A 15188-nucleotide genomic window follows, 5' to 3' on the forward strand; every position below is an offset into this window, starting at 1 on the left:
TATAAATAAAATCATTCTTATGATATTGAACCCATAGTCTTCCCCCAAGCCAATCCAATCTATTAATTAATAAATAAATGTTTTAATTAAAAATCATTTTCAATCCATACAACCTAATACATGGACACCCTATCTTGACCATTGAAGTATTACAAACTAGAGAAAATTTTAAAGTATGTGGTTTGAATCAAAACACAACAATAAAAAAATGAAAGAGACATTATATGTGTGAAACTTAATTTTACTTTTGAAACTAGAAAGATTTTTTATCCGTAATTTTATTTTCTATATCTTGTGCTGGGACCTGTGCAGAGGACAAGGTGTCCCCTCCACAGCAGCGCTGTGATAAGCACATATCTGGTCATAATAGACTGCCATCTGATGTCGCATCTACTGTATATGCTTCAACTCCTGTCTAAGCTCTTGCCTCAGGGACTCTGTCCCTGCATCGCAAGCATTCTCTCTTCCATGCATGCGAGGACTTTATTATACCTCTTCTCAGGAAGATGCAACTGATAACCCTGGTCTTGAAGGCTTTGGGTCAAGCAGTGAACCTGCTCATGCAAATCGACGTCCTCAAGATCCGTAGGGATGGTAGATGAGGTGGATGCTCAAGGTAGAGGTGGGAAGGTTGCTAGCGAAGAACGACCATATCTCATACACACAATTCTTGAATGGCTCAAATGCGATTTGATGCCACACCGCATCAGGATCAACAATGTGGAAGCAGAGGTGTTGTTGCCGTCCTCCCATGCTGAGATTGCTGGGTCGCGGCCTTCAAGTTCTGCGTGTATGATTCCTACCACATGATATGCGAATGTTATTAGGATGACAATTAATTAAAAACGATTATAATTTATGAAATAAATTATGATATTGACTCACATAATAATTCGCAGACTGCTAATCAGCAAATCTCTCCTTGTTTTTCTTTAGCGTGTGAGTATACTTAAAGATCTCTACCATCATCACCTCACAATCTAACAACTTAGACTACACATATTGAAAGAAAATGTTAAATCAAGTGACAATTAATTTAAAAATCTAAGATAAAATGAACTTAATATATTAATACAAGTTATATACCAACCTGGACTTTGTCTTTATAAAAGTCACTAACGTGCCAGTATACTTGGACGACCTAGTCAATACCATGTTGGCCTTGTTTGTGGCTCGACGATGTTTTAACCCCTCATCATTCTCCCAATAGGTATAGAGGGCCTTCTTAATGTTCGATCAAAGCAAATGGATAAGGTGGTCCTGCCTCTCACGTACGCCTTCAAGCATCTGTTGAAGCCGTCTAACCATGCAGTGGTAAAAAATCTTCTTAATCATGGCGTCGTTAGTCTTTTCCATATAAATTTCTCTTGCCCAAGGAAAAATTAGCATTAGTTAATTGAAATTAAATACATAAACGTAACAAAAGATAGAAACTAACTAAAGTTTGAATAACTAAAGATTTTACAGTTGGCGCAATAGCAGGACCCACATAATTGGGATTAGAGACTATAATAAAGGGTTGATCCTGTGCACTCTGTGTTGTGAGGTCGCAGGGGTAACCGAGGTAGAAGGTGATTATTGAGAAGTTCTAATGAGTTCATATACATTGTGCACTATATTTATTATAAAATAAAATATATAAATTTTGTAACTTTTTTCTTTAAGTAATCAATATATATAATTAGAAATAAATTTGATAGCATTCATTTCATGAATATTGTTATAATATAATTTTAGAAATTTTAAGAATTTATAAATAAAAAATATTAAAAATTATTTTTTCTAAATATATTACTCAACAATTTTTTTTAGATTTATAATTAATTCATTCAATGTACTACTTTTTTAATTTCATTATTCAGTTATATGTAGAGTTGAGTTTTTCGTATTATCAACCAATCACAGTGCCAATAATAAGAAAAGAGAAAAAGACCAGAAGGGCTTAATTGAAAAAGAAGAAGTGTTTTGGCCTTTAGTGTCCAATACCTAGAACTTAACCAACAACACTACTTATTAATTTTTTTTAAAATTCTCCAAAGTTTTGTCTATAATTAGAAACCTCCACCAAAGATAATTTCTATTTCTACGAGGTCCCCTCTGCTTCTTCATCATTTTTCCCACGGTTCTGCGCAGGCTGGGGCCTTGGCGTGCATCGAGGTCGGCAAGGAAGATGCCTACCACGTCTCGGGATCTCTTACAAAGGGCCAAGCTGGTGTTGTCGAACTCTATTATGGCTTTTCAATCCTCTTGTATCGTTCTAATGGTGCCGTTATCGGCTTGGAACTTAATGATTAAGAACTTGGTGAAGATAACGGCGAATAGGTTGTTGATCGTCTCTCTACCGAGAATGAGGTTGTAGGCAGTGGAGTCCTTGAGGATCACGAACGCAGAGAGGATGGTCTTCCTCTGACTTTCGGTTTTGATGGTTATTGGTAACACCATAGAACCGTCCGGTTTGAGGAAGTTGTCTCCGAGTCCGGTCACCCTGTTGTGGTGGGTTTGTAGATTTTCGTTTCAGAGACTCAGTTTATCGAAGGCTCCTCTGAAGAGAATGTTGGAATCATCACCGGTGTCGACCAGTATTCTTTTCACAAGTCTGGTTCCGACTTTTGCCGAGATGACGAATGGGGCGTCTTCCACCGAGGTGCCATGTTGGCAGTCATCGGGGAAAAATGTGATCGCCGCTGGAACCAAGGAGATTGGTGGTTGGTTTCTTCCGGCTAGGACTTTGAGATCCTTTTTTAGTGCTGATTTTGACTTTTCTGGTGCGTCCTTTCCGGTGATGATGTTTATGACTATGGTGGGGTCGGTTTTTGGACTTTCTTGGGATGCCTGCCGTATCGTCATCGGGTTGCGTCCTTCGTGTTCTGGTGATCTTTCTCTTTCAGTTCTCCTAGGTTCTCGGATGATTTTGGCAAACTCAGGGAGTTTGCCATCTCGGATGGCTTGTTCGAGGGTATCTTTTAGGTCGAAAGCAATCTTGGATTTTATGCCCGTATCCTCGGTTAGGCGCTCATTGTTGAACCTATCGAGGTATTTTCTCGTGGATTCATCTGGTCTTTGGGTGATTCCGAGCAAGTTAATGGGATGTTTAGCTTTGGTGATTCTGGTGGTGAACTGGATCATGAACTTTCCAGAAATATCGTGAAAGTTGGCTTTGGAGCAGTTCGGGAGGACGTTGAACCATTTGATGTTGGGACCGGCTAGGGTTACCGGAAAAGTCCTGCATCAGACCGTATTGGTGGCTCCTTCCAGGTTCATCCTAGCCTTGAAGGCCGTTAGGTGTTCTTGGGGATCTTTGGTCCCGTCGTATTTCATGATAGTGGGCTTGTCGAAGCCCTTCGAGAGTTTGGCTCTCATGATTCTTTCTATGAATGGGGTGGCTTCCATTATCACATGTTGGCTTCGTGCGTTTTTGGCTTCCCGATGGTGCCGTCGGTCTTCTTCTTCGCATCGGCATTCCGGGTCTCGGAAAATGCTGTGGCCATGTCGCTTTCTATGTCGCCGCTCAGGTGACCTGTTGTTCCTAGTATCGCGGTACGATTGGGTCCTGGAAGTCACTTGGCTTGCATGCTCCGGGTGATACCGTTCTTTGGGCGTGACTCGGCCTTCGAGGTTTTGCACGTTGAGGCATAGCTCTTGGATTATTTGGACCGCCTTCTCTCCTAGGCTGTCGGGTGCCCGAAATTCGGTGGGTGGATGGTTGTCCGCTTTTGGCTGTTGCTGGACCAGGGTCGGTTGGCGGTGCACGGTGCTTGTTATCCTCCCGTGGGTGGGAGGAGTGTTATCATGGAATTCAGGAGTTGGGCTTCGTGATTCTGAGTCAACTTGAGGATTGCTCCGGGAGATTCTCCGTCATGTCGTCATGTTTTGGCAGTTTCCCACAGACGGCGCCAATGTACGAGAAATCTCTGGTACGAGTTGTGAGATGGATCAGAAACTTGCGAGTTGAGGCGGTTGCCAGATTATCTGACTGGAGCAATGGGGGTGGGTACCTGCAAAGACACTCCGATGCTCAAGTCAGAATGGATCTACGAGGCATAAGATGTGAGGAATGAGTGAGTACCTGAGGAGTCCTCTGGCTCCCCTTTTTATAGCTAGTGGTAGTTATCTCATCTTATCTTATCTGGCTAAAATAAGGGAAGTATTTTAATTCGAATGTTGGTTAGAGATTGTAGGGCCGGTTTGGGCTGTCATCATCTTATCTTATCTGGCTAAGATAAGAGAGGTATTTGAATTCAAATGTTGGGTCAAGATATTGAAAGTTATTGATCTGTTTTTGTACCATGAGAATGGCCCAATCTTGGGATCGCCGGATTCGTTGACCGTTCCGAGGAAGGACCCAGAGATCGGGTCCGGAACATAAAACTTTTCCTATTAAGTCCAAATAGAGGTAAGACAAAATCAATATCAAAATACACTTGTTGGGACGAGCGTAAAATATTGTTTTAATCTATAATATTTAAGTTAAGTTTTATTTTTAATATTCAAAAGCATTATATTTTTATTTTAAATATTTTATTTCGGTTTATTTAATTAAGTCTTCTGATAAAAATTTCTTTTTTCAAAAATTTTTTTCTTCTATTATTATCTTCTTTTTACTTTTATTATTTTGTCATCTTTATTCTTAAATCAGTAAAATCACCATCATGATCACTATAATTGTAATTTTTTCCACTACTTAAAAGAAAACTATAAAACTTTCATATATGAAACTTTTTTGCCTTCATAAAACTTATAAAAAGATTTTCCTTTTCAAATCTTTAATTGAAGGTAAAGTTTTTTTCTCTAGTAAAACCAATTGTTTGTCTTTAAGCAACACATTAAAAATTTGTTCCGACTTTAAAATATCAAAATTATACTTTTTTTCCCACCTTTATGCTTTATTTCATTAACTTTATCAGTATTCGAGACTTTCTTCAATGAAGAACACACATAAAGTGGCCCTTTTATCGATTCATCCAAATCGACTTCAACATACTCATTTTCAGAATCTTCACTCGAAATCTCCATATCCACATAAGAAATTTTTTCTTTTTGAGCAAGAAATTTATAATTTTTTAGACTTTTTTTCATCTATAAATGCTTCTTTTTCCTTTTTAAGCAACTTAACTTGTCGAATCCACTCAGCCAAATGAGCCAAATCAGGAATATGAACATTCAACAATTTTTTACGCATATAAAAACCCAAGCTCATGGTTGTAATTTTGACTACCTCACTCTCGGGTAATGACACATAACAATGATTGCATGCATTTTTTAACCGAATAATGAAATCATCAATCGACTCATTTGCGTTACATTTGATAGCAACCAAATCAGTTATGGTAACATTTAATTCTCCCGTATAAAACTGAGCATAGAAAGCATTCTTTAATTGTTCTCAAGTTAAAATCGAATTTGGCCTCAGGTTCGAAAACCAAGTGAAGACATTTCTTGTTAGAGAAGAAGGAAAAAACTTCATTTCTAAATTTTTATCATTCGCCAAATTTTCTAATTCAACCATATATCGAGCAATATGCTCAATAGTTGATTCTCCTACTTTCCCAGCAAACTTAGTAACAATCTTAGGGTTCTGTACACCTCTTGTCACTTCAGCCATTTGTACTTCAACAGGAAAAGCCGACATAAAATAAGGCCAATTAATAAATTCCACATTAATGGCAACACAATTGAGCACATTGTCGACAATTTTAGTCATTTGATAATGATCTCCACACTAATTAGCCCATATCCTATTCAACACTTCATTAATATTTTGATCACGTCAAATAATATGAGGCACAACTTCATCCTTGTTGGGATTAACATGTAAATTTCCTTGATCGAGAGCCAATTTTTCAAGATTCTTTCTAAAATTTTGATTATGGGGTTGACCCTCATTATAGTCAACAATTTAAGCAATTCATTCTACCTGTCTAGCCAAACACTCATACTTAGTTTCATCATTAGCCATTATTGGATTTAAAATAGTAATCATTTATTGAGTTAACAAATTGAATAAGTCATGATAGCTCTCATCAATATGTTGTTGAAAAGCAACCATAGACCCCGAATTATTTAAAGTTGAAACAGGCTGAATATTACTCACACTTGTCACATTTCCAAATCGGAATTGGGGTGAAAAATTTCTCATAAGTGGAGTAACCAGAGGAAGACCAAAAGGAGGCGAACCTGAGGTTACTGGCAGTTGCATTAGAGTTAGAGAAATTCTAGGATGTGGACTACGCTTATTTCCTCCAACAATTGCATTATTAACCGCAACATTTTTTCCAGAAATGGGATTTACCACTTCTGCATTTGATATCAAACTTGCAGAAGTCTGGGCTACAACAATAGGCATATTATTATTTGAAATTTCTAAATTACTATTGGAAATTTCCTTAGCCATATTAATAATTCTCCCACTCCGAAGTTGCATGCACTAAAACAAGACCATAATGAAAAAATTCTGACACAATTTTGTAAAAAACAATTCCACCAGGCGTGCTAATTTGTTATGAAAATTTTTACCAAATCTGGATTGGTTCGATATCTATGGTTTGGGATCAAAACTTACTCCTCTTCTATGGATACTAGCTTCAACAATTGCACCAAAGAATCTATTTTTGGACAAGTAAAAGAAAGAAAAAAACTTGAAAAAATTTCAAATTACAGAAAGTAGAATAAATGTCTTCAAATTTTAAAAAAATCAATAAAAATGCCTTGAACACAGTCGAAGGACTTTGAATTCAAAAGACAATACAAGAATTTAAAGAAGATATAAGAAGAAACTTGTAAAGGAAGAGTAAATTGCAAAAAAGAAAAATTACAAGGAATTTAAAATGAAAAGTAAAAATACGGAAGGAATCCTACAGAAAAGAAACTCGAGGCAGATTCAGAAAGTCACTGGGATATGAGTGTGCATGAGTGCTTTCTGAAAGTGAATTTTGACCCCTTGATGTTACCAAACCTTCTTAATTTATAGAACAAACTAACCAATCCTATTTTGTCAGGTGTCACTCCTCGAAGAGTTCAAAAGATATCTGTTCCCACCAATTGCAAATTCGAGTAACTGCCCCCTTTGCACAACTTACTTTCGATTTCAATATTCAACTTGTTAACTTCATTTTTCAACAAGACTAAGCGAATCGAGACCCTTTGTATAAGTTTTTGTCTCTCGACCCGACGCCCCCTATCGATCCAGTCGGCCAAAATTCTTCGACCAACAGTTATATAATAATATTGCATATTTGTGAAAACCCGCACGTAGGGTCGGATACCCGCGAGTTGATCGTGGGTAGGATTAGAGTTGAGTTGTTCTCAACTCACGGATAAAATATGATTAAGTTTTAGTAACAAATTCAATCTGCAAGTAAAATTAAGATTGGGCCCAATTCTATTTTACTCTACTCGTTACCCATTGTCATCCCTAGATGGGGGCACGTAATGCTTATTTGTAAAAATTTGTCTGGTTCTAAAAGTAATCGACAAGTGACCCATGGCTAGTAGAATCGCATTTGATTGTATATTTGTATTATATGGTGTGCCTAATTGATTTTTATATGTTAATTGTTATAAACAAGAGAGTAATCTAAAGAATGTATTATTGAATGTATGTCCGGCCAAAGGTATAATGTACAAGGATATATATAAGTGTTAGAAAAATCAAAATAATAAAAGTACAAAATCCTACAATAAATACACAGATATGCTATATAAATATAAATGATACTAACTGATCTTACTTTATCCTAACTATACTCTAACATCCCCTCGCAAACTCAAGTGGGAGCTAAAGATACCATCTTTAGTTTGGAGACAATAGTTCGAAAACGTCTAGGATGATGAGCCCTCGTAAAGATATCTAATAAACCATTATTTTATGGTTTACCGATAGAAAATCCCGTTCGTCAAAAATGGCGCCGTTGCCGGGAAATTGCAAACGTGTGCCTTATTATTGGTTATTGTAAATATTTACTTTTTCGTTTCTTTGTTAGTGTTTCTAGTTTTAGGAGTTTATTTTCATTAATTTTTATTTGTTTTTGTTTTTAATTTTTATTAGCTACTATGAATTCTCACCCTTGTCGCTATGAGTTTGGTTCCAAATGTTGTCTTAAGGAATGGAAGCTATAATGAGAACAGGCATCAAGGTTGGAAGAATCAAATACGGGAGGAGCCACAAGGATTTGATCAACCCTCTTGGCAACAACCTCCTCCAATGTGCTATAACCAACAACCATTCTGTGATACATACCAAGACAATAGTTATGGTGGACCCTTTCGTGACAAATCTCCTCCACCAAATTACTATGGTCAAGAGTCATTCCAGGGAGCGTACAAAGATAATGAATATAGTGGACCCCTTGTAGTTACCAACAATCCCCACCATATGCTTATGAACCCCCTCCTCAACATAACTCTGAACCACCATACCCACAAGCCCCTTTCCACCATTCACCTCCATATGACCCTAATCCTTATCCACCACACCAACCACCATATGAACCACACCTGGAACCACCACCTCAATATTCACATCTCCATATCCTTATCAAGAAGAACCACCTCCGTATTATGAGCCCTCTCTCCCAACAAATGAACCCTCTTATCCAACCCAACCTCCATTGGATAACAACACACTCATCTCTAACATCATTGGTCTCACCTCTACACTCCAAAATCTTATATCTCACATGAACCAACCCTCTACCTCCAATATTCAACCCTCAAGTGATAAACCCCGATTTCGTGGTTTATTTTGTGCTTATTTTAAGGGATTTTATCACCTTTTTCCACATTTATTCAATGAAATAGCATGGTTTTGTGATTCTCTCTTGAATTATGTTTAAGTATAAAAACATGCTTTTTAGGCCCTTAAATTGGTGATTTTGATTCACTTTAATTCCATTGGATGCCTTGATGTGTTTGTTAAGTGATTTCAGGTTCATAAGGAAAGTATTGGATGGAAGAAATGAGGAGAAAAGCATACAAAGTGGAGAATGCATGAAGAAACAAAGATTGAGAATGCATCAATGGGTGCGCACGCGCACAAGGCGCGCATGCGCAGAAGTGATTTCACATAAGGACGCGCACGCGTACATGCCGCGTACGCGCGGATGAAGAAACAGCCAATTGACGTGCACGCGCACATGGCGCGTACGCGCCGATACTAGCACGTGACCCACTTAAAGGCAAAATGCTGGGGGCGATTTCTGAGCTGCCCAGGCCCAAATCCAACTTGTTTCTGAGTGTATTTCATGCAAAATTGAAGTCCAAGCAAAGGGGGAGCAATTAGTTAGTCAACATGAGCCTTTAGTTAGTTTTCTAGAGAGAGAAGCTCCCTCTTCTCTCTAAAATTAGGTTAGGATTAGGTTAAATTGTTGTAGATCCATGTTTAATTCCTTGCTTTCATCTTGCTTCTTTTATAATTTCTCATGTCTAAGTCTTGAACTCTTTAGTTGTAATGTTAATTTCTCATTTTGTCTTCCTTTGTGATGATGAACTCATGTTAGATTTAGTTTACAATTAATGCAATTTGATGTTGATGTTTCTTTCATGTTGATTTTTCTTGCTATTCTTGAGTTCTTGCTTATAATAGTTATGGTTCTTCTTAATTTTAGCATTTTGTGATGTTTACTTTTATTGCACATTAGGTGTTTGATGTAATGCTTCCTATAGTTTTTGAGTAGCTCTCTTAACCCTTGGCCTAGGTTGAGGGGATTGAGTGATCTTGAGTCTTTGGGTTTCATTGAATTGGTAATTCTAAAACCGTTGGGGATCGATTTGATAACCATTGACTCTAGCCTACTACTAAGTTAATTAGTAGCTAGGTTGGAACTTATGGATTGATGTTGATCAAGCCATTTGACGTACTCCAAGCCTAGGAGTAGATATTACGTACTTAAGGCTTTAGTGAGTAGACTTAATGAGCTCGGTTCCGCATGATTATCAATGTTTGAATTGTGACAAGGATAGTGATCTCGATTACCTAAGTCTTAGCCAAGAGTCCTTTATCTTGCTTTCTTTAATTGCTTGTTTGATTTATGCGTCTTGCTCATTTATTTTATTGCCCCTTTTATCAACCAAACCCCCCTTTTACCCCTTGCATTCTCATAGCTAATAGTTGACCACTTCATTGCTATTCTTGTGAGACGACGCGGAGTTTAAATACTTCGGTTAATTCTTATTGGGGTTTGTACTTGTGACAAAACCAAAAACTTAATTTGATATGAGAATTGTTTGTTGGTTTGGAGCTACGCTTACAATAGAGCAATCCCTTTCTTTAGGAAGAAAATCTAGACCGACAACAATCCCCGTTTCATCAAATTAATGGCACCGTTGCCGGGGATAGCAATGGTGCTATGTTATTAGCTATTGTATATATTGTGAATAGCTTGATGTTTGGTTTGTTTGTTGGCTTTTGCTAGTTGTAGGATTTTATTTTCTTTGTTTCTTATTAGTTTTATTTTTGTCTTCTCTTCCACTATGAATTCTCATCACTGTGGCTATGAGTGTAGTTCAAACTATGTTGTAGGAAATGGAAGCTTCAATGAGGATGTGCATCAAGGATTTGGAAATCAAAGATGGGAGTAACCCCAAGCTCGAGAACAACCTTCTTGGCAACAACCCCCTCTGAACTCACATGGGTATAATCTTGATCCTAATGCATACCAATCCAATGTGTGTGATGACCCTTATTGTGATTGTCAACCACAACCACCACATGCATATAAGCCCCCTCCGCAATATAATTTTGAACTACCTCACTCATAAGCCTACTACCACCATTTACCTCCATATGACCCCAACCCATACCCATCATACCAACCACCATATGAACCATATCTAGAACTACCACCTTTCCAATACCAATACTCCCATGAACCACAAAGTTCATACGTACCACCTCAAGAATTTCACCAATATGAACCACCTTCTAATTACAAAAACCTTCCCTCAAACAAGGAACCTTCTCTTCCACCATCATCTCCCGATGAAGCCCCCATGTTGGAATGGAGAGATCTTGAATCTCATATCTTAAGGCGACAAGAGGAGGATGAAAAAAAGTTTGCATAGTTAAGAACAAAAATGGCTATCATGGTAGAAGCCATTGGTAACATGGTCTCATCCCGCCTAAGCCTATGCGATCAGCACACTCCCGTTGTTGAATGTGGAGAAGCAACCAAAGAGCTTAGTGAAAGAGTGAACTTGAAGCTCCACGGAGAGGAGGATGAGTCAAAACAAGAAATGCAACAAGAGGAGGAGGTAGAAATTAATGAACAAAAGAAAGTAGTGGTTGGATGTTTAGGATATGTTGAGCACATAAAGGAATCTCAAGTTGAAGAGACCTTTTCCACGAAGTTTGAAAGAGATGTTAAAGAGGAGAGTGATGTTGAGGAAGTGGATAGAGAATCGAAGGAAATTGATCAAGAAGTGGATTCCATCATTAGTGATTTTTTGTCCACATTGATCAGTCCTCTTGATGATCTTGTTGAGCCTTCTTCCAATAAATTAGAAAGCAATGTTGAGGAGGACGTGCAACTTCCAAGGCAATTGGTGAATGACGAATTGGAAGAAGTGTCCCAAGCAACAAGCCCTCCTATCTACGATGATTCCGCATCAACATGGGTGGGAAATTGGTTTTGAATTTTTGAAGGTAGGTGGAGTTTATGAGGTAGGTTTATGGGGAAGAGTGGATGGATGTGAGTGGTGAAGAGGTGATGGGGAAGAGAGTTTGAGGTGATTGGTGAAGGGTTTTTGGGGAAGAGTGTTTATGGGATTGTGTGAAAGAAAGTGGTGAGAAGAAGTGAGTGGAGGTAGGTGGGGATCCTGTGGGGTCCACAGATCCTGAGGTGTTCAAGGATTTACATCCCTGCACCCATTAGGCATGTAAAAATGCCTTTGCACACAACTCTGGGCGTTCAGCGCCAGGTTGGTGGCCATTTTGGGCGTTCAACGCCCATATGTGTGCCATTTCTGGCGTTGAACGCCAGAACCATGCCTGTTCTGGCGTTCAGCGCTCAGAAGCTGCCCATTTTGGGCGTTCAGCGCCAGAACCATGCTCTGTTCTGGCGCTGAACGCCAGACAGATGCTCCTCCAGGGTGTGATTTTTCTTCTGCTGTTTTTGATTCCGTTTTCAATTTTTATATTTATTTTGTGACTCCACATGATCATGAACCTACAAAGACATATAACTAAGAAAAATATAGTTAGATAAATAAAAATTGGGTTGCCTCCCAACAAGCGCTTCTTTAATGTCAATAGCTTGACAGTGGGCTCTCATGGAGCCTCACAGATGTGCAGAGCTTTGTTGAAACTCTCCAACACCAAACTTAGAGTTTGACTGTGGGGGCTCTGGTTGACTCTGCTTTGAGAGAAGCTTTTTCTGCTTCCTCTCCATGGTTGCAGAGGGAGATCCTTGAGTTTTAAACACAAGGGAGTTCTCATTCCATTGAAGGACTATTTCACCTCTATCAACATCAATCACAGCTCTTGCTGTGGCCAGGAAAGGTCTTCCTAGGATGATGGATTCATCCTCTTCCTTTCCAGTATCCAGGACTATGAAATTAGCAGGGATGTAAAGGCCTTCAACCTTTACTAACACGTCCTCTACTTGTCCATAAGCCTGTTTTCTTGAACTGTCTGCCATCTCTAATGAGATTTTAGCAGCTTGCACCCCATGGATTCCCAGTTTCTCTATTACAGAGAGGGGCATGAGGTTTATTCCAGAACCAAGGTCACATAGAGCCTTAAAGATCATGGTGCCTATGGTACAGGGTATTATGAACTTTCCAGGATCCTGTCTCTTCTGAGGCAATGTCAGTTGATCCAGATCACTTAGTTCATTGATGAACAAGGGAGGTTCAACTTCCCAAGTATCAATGCCAAATAATTTGGCATTCAGCTTCATGATTGCACCAAGAAACTTGGCAGTTTGCTCTTCAGTAACATCCTCATTCTCTTCAGAAGAGGAATACTCATCAGAGCTCATGAAGGGCATAAGGAGGTTCAATGGAATCTCTATGGTCTCTAGATGAGCCTCAGAGTCCTTTTGTTCCTCAGAGGGAAGCTCCTTATTGATCACTGGACGTCCCAGGAGGTCTTCCTCCTTGGGATTCACGTCCTCCACTCCCCTTGTAGATTCGGCCATGGTGCTTATGTCAATGGCCTTGCACTCTCCTGTTGGATTCTCTTCTGTATTGCTTGGGAGAGTACTAGGAGGGATTTCAGTGATCCTTTTACTCAGCTGGCCCACTTGTGCTTCCAGATTTCTAATGGAAGATCTTGTTTCATTCATGAAACTTACAGTGGCCTTAGACAGATCAAAGACTAAGTTTGCCAAATTAGAAGTATTCTGTTTAGAGTCCTCTGTCTGTTGCTGAGTGGATGATGGAAAAAGTTTATTATTGCTAAACCTGTTTCTTCCACCATTATTAAAGCCTTGTTGAGGCTTTTGATCCTTCCATGAGAAATTGGGGTGATTTCTCCATGATGAGTTATAGGTGTTTCCATAAGGTTCACCTAAGTAATTTACCTCTGCTATTGCAGGGTTCTCAAGATCATAAGCTTCTTCTGCATAAGAAGCCTCTTGAGTACTGTTGGATGCAGCTTGCATTCCATGCAGACTCTGAGAGATCATATTGACTTGCTGAGTCAATATTTTATTTTGAGCCAATATGGCATTCAGAGTATCAACTTCAAGAACTCCCTTCTTCATAGGCGTCCCATTACTCACAGGATTCCTTTCAGAAGTGTACATGAACTGGTTATTAGCAACCATGTCAATGAGTTCTTGAGCTTCTGCAGGCGTTTTCTTTAGGTGAATGGATCCACCTGCAGAAGTGTCCAGTGACATCTTTGATAGCTCAGATAAACCATCATAGAATATATCCAGGATGGTTTATTCTGAAAGCATGTCAGAAGGACACTTTTTGGTCAACTGTTTGTATCTTTCCCAAGCTTCATAGAGGGATTCACCTTCTTTCTGTCTGAAGGTTTGAACATCAGCTCTAAGCTTGCTCAGCTTTTGAGGAGGAAAGTACTTGGCTAAGAAAGCCGTGACCAGCTTATCTCAAGAGTTCAGGCTGTCTTTGGGTTGAGAATCCAACCATAATCTAGCTCTGTCTCTTACAGTAAAAGGGAAAAGCATGAGCCTGTAGACTTCAGGATCTACTCCATTAGTCTTAACAGTATCACATATCTGCAAGAATTCAGTTAAGAACTGGAAAGGATCTTCAGATGGAAGTCCATGAAACTTGCAGTTCTGCTGCATCAGAGAAACTAATTGAGGTTTCAGCTCAAAGTTGTTTGCTCCAATGGCAGGAATGGAGATGCTTCTTCCATGTAAATTGGAATTAGGTGCAGTAAAGTCACCAAGCATCTTCCTTACATTATTATTATTTTCGGCTGCCATCTCCTCTTCCTGTTCGAAAATTTCTGAAAGGTTATCTCTGGATTGTTGTATTTTAGCTTCTCTTAGTTTCCTTTTTAGAGTCCTTTCAGGTTCTGGATCTGCTTCCACAAGAATGTTCTTATCCTTGCTCCTGCTCATATGACAAAGAAGAGGGCACAGAAAAATAATAATAATAATAGAGATCCTTTATACCATAGTATAGGGATCCCTGTGTGAGTAGAAGAAGAGGGGGAGACAAAGAATGTAATGTAATGGAAGAAACACAACTGTGAGGAAGGTTGAGATGTGAGATGAGATGTTAGTAAATGAATGAATAAATAGAATAAGATGGGAGAGGGAGAATTTTCGAAAAATATTTTTGAAAAAGAGTTAGTGATTTTCGAAAATGGTTTTTGAAAAAGGTTAGTTTTTTTCGAAAATTTTTAAAATCAAAAATAAAAATAAGAATAATTAGTTAATTAAAAAGAAATTTTTGAAAAAGAGGGAAGATATTTTCGAAAATTAGAGAGAGAGAGAGTTAGTTAGGTAGTTTTGAAAAAGTTAAGAAACAAACAAAAAGTTAGTTAGTTAGTTGAAACAAATTTTGAAAAGATAAGAAGTTAGGAAGTTAGAGAAGATATTTTGAAATTAGATTTTTGAAAAGATAAGATGAGAAGATATTTTTGAAAAGATATGATAGAAATTAGTTTTTGAAAAAGATTTGATTTTTAAAATCACAATTAATGACTTGATTCACAAGAAATCACAAGATATGATTCTATAACTTAAAGTTTGAATCTTTCTTAACAAGCA

The 15188-nt window shown here is 38.4% G+C and overlaps 1 non-coding gene across 1 annotated transcript; it reads left to right on the top strand.

Annotated features, from left to right (window-relative positions):
* The first annotated feature begins 13892 nt into the window (after window positions 1-13892).
* On the top strand, window positions 13893-14000 carry LOC148562700 (small nucleolar RNA R71). The gene has a single exon (XR_015887410.1). It is a non-coding gene; the product is annotated as a small nucleolar RNA R71 (small nucleolar RNA).
* The last annotated feature ends 1188 nt before the right edge of the window (window positions 14001-15188 follow it).

This window comes from Arachis ipaensis, chromosome B6 (genome assembly GCF_059453495.1).
Source record: "Arachis ipaensis isolate K30076 ecotype BB chromosome B6, ASM5945349v1, whole genome shotgun sequence".
NCBI lineage: Eukaryota > Viridiplantae > Streptophyta > Magnoliopsida > Fabales > Fabaceae > Arachis > Arachis ipaensis.